Source organism: Pseudonaja textilis, chromosome Z, assembly GCF_049901715.1.
Source record: "Pseudonaja textilis isolate UNSWEBS1 chromosome Z, rPseTex1.2, whole genome shotgun sequence".
Taxonomy (NCBI): Eukaryota; Metazoa; Chordata; class Lepidosauria; order Squamata; family Elapidae; genus Pseudonaja; species Pseudonaja textilis.
Genome location: NC_142008.1, coordinates 49,087,869 through 49,095,661, shown reverse-complemented (window position 1 = coordinate 49,095,661; position 7,793 = coordinate 49,087,869).

Genomic DNA, 7,793 nt, shown 5'->3' with positions numbered 1-7,793 from the left:
TTAATTAACATAGTCATTAAAACAAAAATCATATTAAAACATACAAAAAATGGAACTACAAGTATATGCAGATTGCTTTGTGTTGCTTTTAATGGGTTGCAGAAATCTGTGGCTGAACATGTGGCTGTGAATTGAGTTTTCTGATTATAAAATACAGTCCATAATTAATACAGCAATTAATTTACCAGGATTCATTTTTAGAAAAGGAACAGAGTCCCATCTATTCTAAATTTATTGTTTAATTATTAGCCTAGAATACTGAATTTGATAACAGAATTTGAGCAGTACCTCTCAGTTTTTCAAAACCATAGAACCAAGGTAGGTTTTAAGCTAAAGCTAGGTAGGCCCTGGCCTAGGAAAGCTTAGGAGATATCAACCCTCCCTCCCTTCCAAATCATTCTAAAAATTCAAATCTTTGCATCATCAGTAAGTAGTACTACCGATCAATGTGGCCAAGAGGTGCCATATGTCTATTCCACTGCATAGAACACTAAGCATTTTTTAAATGGAGAAGAACCTATGGCTGTTTCTCTAAAAAAGTAAAAAGAATATTGAAACAAACATGTTTTATTAATACTCTTTTTTATGCTTAATGCATGGATTTTAAATTTTAATTATTAATGTTTGGAATGAGAATTATTAAAGAAAGTAATCAGCTGTTTTGCTTGCTCTGTTTAAATATTCTGTCCGAATTTGATAAGTGCTAAAAATTCTATATTCATAAAGATATTGAAGAAAAAGCTAGTAAGTCCTCTTAAAATCTCATCCCATCAGTGAACAATTGTCTACGGTCTTTTTATGATTATTCCCATCCTTGATTGTGAAATGGGTTAAAAAAAATTAGATCTTCAGAACCATTGTATAATTATTTAATATTAATTGGGGAATACTAGGATTCTGTAACAGCTATTCCACATATACACAAAATAGAGTAACATAATACAATTTATCTTCTTAATGATCTGTAGAAAAGTTTTTTATCTGACAGAAAGGCATATCTTAAAATGGAAATCTGGGGCAGCTAAATACATTCTGTCCCAGCTTTTACAACTCTGCCCCAGTTTTCTATTTTAAAATATGCCTTACCACCAGATAAGAAACTTTTCTAGAGATCATCCTTCCACAACCTGGTACCCTTTAAATATGTTTGGACTACAACTTTCAGAAGGCCTATAGCCAGAGGCAATATTAGGTGAGGAATCCAGCCTGGAGCAGAGATTTAACACCCAGGTAAGATGGGACTACAGCTTGTAGGATTCCCCACCTAACATTGCCTCTGGCTATATACCAGACATATATAAAAGTACCAAGTTGTGAAAGAGTACTGAATATTTAAAAAGGCATAGTTGAGGTAGATATCTTCTCTCAAGTCTCCATCCAAGCTTCATTGATGTAACAAATTCTTACTCCTTGAAGTTTAAGTTCATTCTAGTGAAGTTCCTGAATCTCTCTTTTTAAACCTCTTCCTGTGCATTTTAATGCTTTAGTTAAGAATGGAAAACTTCCTGCTGTTGCTTGATCTATAATTTTCAGCATGTTTCATCTATTTTACATGCTGGCTGGAGCAGTTAAGAATTACAGTTTGGCAGCTTCTAGTGAGTCACTGGCTCCCTATTTTAGTTTTAGATATTCCCATTGCTTTGTCCCTGCTACAACTTTATCCCATGTGGTTTAATTGGCATTGTATTATTATTTTAATGGTTCTACTATAACTCCCACAGTACTCTTATATTAAAAACAAGCAAGATAGTTATAAAAAGGGAGTTTTCCTCACAGTTGGAAAAACTTAGAATCCTTTCTTGCATATTCCTGACTCTTGTATTGTCAGAAAAAGATTGCAAAAGAAACAGAGCTATGATTGACATGCTAATTAAAGGCTGCTAGCAGAAAGGCTAGACATACATCCATAGGATGACAAAGGCAAGCAATGGCATTAACTGGAAAATACCTAGACATATCAATTTATCTTCTTTTCAAGCTCCCAATTCATTTGCAACTTAATCTTCAAGCCACGGCTTCCCACATTGTGGTAAGACTTGTTAACCTTAGGGTGTCAAAATTCTTGGGTGTCAATAATCCATTATAATAAGTCTTAACACCTAGTGTGCACCTAAGAAAAATAATTGAGCAATGTTATATGAACTTACATATATCTTCACACCTTTCTTTATAGAAAAAGATCAGTTGCTTTCTTTTTTTTTTTTTTGTAAATTTTATTTGAGTTTTCACAAAAAGAAAAGAAATACAAATAAAACATCTTTTTTGAAAGCAGCATAATCCCGGGTTACATTTCTTCGTACAGATGGAAATTCAGGTTCATGCTCATTTTTATATTCTATTCCATATCTTATTACTATTTTACATTTTCTACATAGCTTCTCCCCTCTTTTAATTTTCTCAATTTTATTTTATTTATTTCATCTCAATTCAAATCATTATATTTATATTTTTTGTCTGTCCTGTTTCAATTGTCTATTATCTTTTCTCATTAAACAAAATTTCTCCTGTAGTTACTGATTGGAGTATGACGCCTTTATATCTTTCCCCTAAAGTTATAACACTCAATATAATACATAACTTCCATTCGGATTCTGCTTGGTACATTCTTAAACTACAGAGTATTCTTAAAAAGAAAAAAATATAAATGTATATAATTAAAACAACATTCCATTCCAATTCAATTCTATCATTAATATTAATATTCATTAAAGTCTTAACATTTTTCACGTTACTTTTCAATTAAATATCATACTTCTATGGGAACAATTATAAACTTTCCATAGTTAATTCCCCCACTCTTCACTTATATTTTATATAACATTGACTAATTAAAATGTTCCCATTCCTTCCTAATTCAATTTTCTCATTTATTTTATTTCATTTATTTTATTCACAAACATTTCACTAAATTACACTATTTTATCCCTCACTCTAATCACATGTTGTTTCCAATTTTCTAAAGTTATTTCTATTACAAATATAACAATACAATCTTATGTACCTTTACAGAATCCCTTTTTCAGTTAGATTTTCACCCATTATCTCTAAATAGGTCCTGTTTCTTTATATCATGCTCCGGACCTTTGTAATTTCTTTTCCTTTCCTTCTTCCCTCTCTTCTTCTCTCTCCCCCTTTTACCCCTTTATCTCTCTACCTCTATTTCCCTCTTCTGTATTCCCCTTTTCTGTTGCTTTCCAATATTATACTTATTTTTCAAATTATTTTTCTTTTCTTTGGTTGTTTTTTTAAGTCTTAAATTCTCTATCCTCTTCCCCCCTTTCCTTTTTCTTCCCCACATAGAGTTACTTGTTCATTAAAGATGGCTTCTTCTTTGTCCCAGTCTTCTTGTTTTGCAGTCTTTTCTTGTTGTTTCTCATAGTTCCAGATCTCCATTTCTAAAAATTGAAAAATGAAGCCAAAAGAACCCTTCCCTTCTTGTGTATCTTCTTTGTACTTTTTAAGTTCCATTTTCAATTCATCCAAAAGTGATGCCATTGTATACATTTTTAAACCCGATTGGTTTTAGTCATTCAAATATAATAACCAAAAATCCAAAAGTCACCAAGTAATCCAAATACACGCAAGCTGTTTCTTTTTGCTCTTTCTTTTTTTCCCCACTTTCTCTTCCTGGGGTTACTATTTAGTTGCAAAGTTTCAGTTAAAATGTATCTTTTAGAAGTCTTATTGAAATTTTACTTTAGATTCTTTTAAAGTCCAGACAGTCTCCACCCTCTTCCAGATCCTGCCCTTATTCTTTTTCTCTCCCTTCCTGCTTATAGAAAAAAAAAGTTTTTAATGTCCAGAAATCTTTATTGTCCCTTTGGCATTTAGTTATATTTCCAGCTTAATTGCCTATTGATGCCAAAGAGGACTTTTCCGATTTCTTATTTAGGTCTCTTAGTTGTCAATATAAGGAAGGAGAGAGAAGGGGAAAAAAGCCAAACCTTTCCCTTTTCACTTTCTTTCACTGCTTCCGACTCTTCTTTGCGAGCGATGTTATTTTTTGTAAAATTTAAATTCCAGGATACTTTAGTTGTTGCTTTTTCAACTTAACCCGGTCAGCCAAAACTTTCACTTATCTTCCTCCTACACGTTCTTTTCCAGTTGAATTCTTCTTTGAGGTGGCCATTTCTGACCACCGCTCCTACCACCTTTGGGAAAGGGAGTAATGGCCAGCTGAGGAGGAGAGATGCGGCTCTCCTCGACCCTGCTGGCAGTCTCCCCCTTCTTCACCACTTCTACGGGGTGGCTTAGCCCCAAAACCAGCCGGCTCGGGGCGCTCCAGCAACGAGCCCAGGCAGAAACCGTGCATGATTGCAGGTTCCTGTCTGTCGCCAAAGCCCTTCTAACTGGAAGTCGAAAAAGATCAGTTGCTTTCTGATATCTGAGAAATAAATAAGCTGTAGCTTCACATAGAACAGTCTTTGATACTTCTTTAATCCTTGTTCCTTGCACATGTATCTAGCAGAATAAAGGAAGAGTTTGCGCATGTGTTTACAAAATTCCCGAGAGGCCCTTTGGAGTTAATGTATTTTTGTATAATGACCAGACATATTAATCTGTTGTGTCTTTTAAAATAAACACCCAAAATAATTAGCCTTGCAAGTAATGACAGAGTAGAGTCATCATGCAGAGATGTAGAATGACTTTAAAAACATTCCTCCCCCATTAAACTTGCTGCAAGCTGCTTAAAGTCATATATGTAAGATGGGTAGCTAAATAATAAATGAAATTTATCTAAAACATAAGCAATTAATTAATATATTTGTAGATATAGATTTTTTATTTGGGTTATTCTGAGGTTCCTAAATATCATGAATAACCTTTGTTGCCATCAGTACAAATGAAACTCCTTTTTGCTGCCATCAAGCTCTTTTTGTCAGAATTTGATGTCTGAATTTATTTCAATCAGCTCGAAGATGTATTTAAAAAGCCTGATGTTTTTGGAAAGCTTATCAACTGCATCAGTAAAGAGTGGTGTTAGCTATGGAGGGTTGAAGAAGATTCATTAAATACTGTGGAGAACCAAGAAAATAAATCAATGGATCACCAAACAAATCAACTTAAGGCACAAATGATTAGGCTCAAATTATTCTACTTCAGATAAAGTACATTATGCAAAGACCCGAGTCCCTAGAGAAGGCTTTAATGCTGGGAAAAGTGGAAGGTAGAGAAGAAGATGACCAGGAGCAGGAAGACTTGAAGAAAGACTAGGAATTAATCATCATGGAAAAAATGATGTGTCTATATGCTTCTATATGAGTCAACCACAGCTTGATGACACATAATCAATAATCAAGCTGTGGAGACAGCCCTTTTTTACATTCTGATTTTATAATCCATCAAGGTAAGATTGTTCAATTTATTAGTAGGCCTGGGGAGATCATTGTTTGTATTGAATTAATACCATCTTGTGAAAACTTTGCTTGTGTTTTAATGTATAATGATTGAAAAATTACATTTTCAAAAAACATTTTTGAAAGATTACTGCAGCCTAATTTGTGTGGGGCAGCATACGTGGTCATGTGTTGTATATTCATTTCAAGAATGAAAAATCTAAACACAAATTTGGCTTAATTTTCATTTTTTTCTGAAGCTAATTCATTGATGATTGTCTACTACTTGTTATTCATTGTTACTAGTTGCTGTCATTCATTGCTCATTCTTGTCACTGAGAATTTGGAAGTAGTAGAGATCTTTTGTATGATTGCCTTGAGGAGATAACTATTATCTCCTTAAAATGATATGAAAGTTGCATTTTTCCATCAGGGACATTCTTCTCCAATTTAATATCCTCCCCAAGTATTGGATTTAATATTTTCCCCAGTCACATCAGCAAAAAGATTGTAAGAGCTGAGTCTATTTGTATGTGCAGTGTTTGTCAAAATTGGGGAAGGATATTCCATAATATATGAATGAAACAATTGTGACTAAGACGATAAAACTGCTTTTCCTCACACATTAGGAATAAAGAGCTAATCTCAACTATCAGTTTGAAAAGGGTTCTGTGAAAAGACATGACATCTTCATAAAGGAGAATTATAAGTTCATTTAAAATGACTTTAAATTCATTGGCAATTCAGAAATCTGCTTCAAATTATTCTCAAACTATGCTTGACATATCAATATTTGAAATTATGACTTATATGTGTGAATTGTCATAATGACACAATATGTTTAATTAGAATTCCCATTTTACATATAGCATTTAGCTAGAATTAATCTGAAATCGTATTATTATTTTTAAGTCATAAATTTTCATGGCTGAACAAATTACAAACCCTAGAATCTCCTACCGATGTTTAACAAGGTCTATCTATTTATGTACAAAGATGGCACTTGATTACTAAGGTAGAAGTTCACACATATGGAATAGTTCTGGACAACAGCATGGAATGACCCATTCATTCAACAGATAGAAGGCTTGTCTAACCATATTACAAACTACACAAAGGTATGGTAGCTTGCAAAAGGCAATTTGTATGATGGTTGAGGCATTGGACTAGAAACTGGGACATCATGAATTCTATTCCTGGCTCAGGCACTGTATCAGATACTGTCAGCCCTAGGAAAAAGTGAATAGCAAACCATTTCCAAATCTTACCAAGAAAACTGCAGAGATTTGTCCACTGTTTCTGGGAACCAAGACTAACTCAAAGGGAGAAAATGTTAATCTGTAGACTACACTCATATCTTTCACATGTATAGTATTTCCAGTCCTTGTGTCTTTTTTCTCCCTACTAAGGGACATCTTGCATCTTGTTCAGTCTTCTAATCTGTCCAAATTAGTCTGTTATTCATAGTTATTAATAGATATGAATAACTTTCATAGCTATTAAAGTTATTAATAGCAATGAAAATTTTGGTCCCAAGATGAATCCCAACTGAATCTCACTCTTTACTGCTCTCCAATTAAATATAAAGCCATTAATGCTGACACCTGAGTGTGGTTAACCTGTTATGAATAAACATACTAATTGGCCAACTGTTGAATATATTCCCTATTATATTCTTAAAATAAGTTGCCCTATATCAATATGTATAATTTCTATCACTTTTGACTTTTCTTCTGTGTTTCCAGAACATTTCCAAACAAACAACCATCATCCATTTTTATTATATAAGAGTATTTTGAAACCTATTTGATACCCAGAAGCCTTCTTGGGGATGAAGTTGATATTAAAAATTAGTATTGTATAGAATGCTGCCTATTTGCTTATTTCTTAATTAAAATAATCTAAAACATGTAGAGTCATAAGGACAGGGAGCTTGGTAAGCATCAGAAACGGTTTTCATGAGAACATTACTGCACCTGCAGGCACCATGCTGCTTGAATTACATTGTCCTGGAAACACACTGAGGTATTTTCATATGAATAAGACTTTAAACAAAAGCATTGCGTACAATATTTATTTGTACAAAAATATTGTAAGTGCTTATAAAAAAATCTGATAAAGAGACTAGATATGCAAACATTTCTATTTTCATATATATTGTACTTTAAAAAAATCTTCCATGGAATTTTTTAAAAAAAATCTCTTTAAATACACTAATACAAAAATGGTAAAGGATTGTCAGGAGTTTAGTGATCTCTCAGGCTTTTACTAGTGCACAACAAACACACACCCATTTCAGTGGGAAGATCTAGGCATGTCTATGCTGCCAATTTAAATACTTACCTTACTTGAATCTCGTAAGTAGACAGGTCTAGAAGTGGATGACCTCTACAGTAGGCTAATTATCTATAAAAGCCTACCATGCTGCTTCTTATTTAGGACTGAATTGGTTACTTC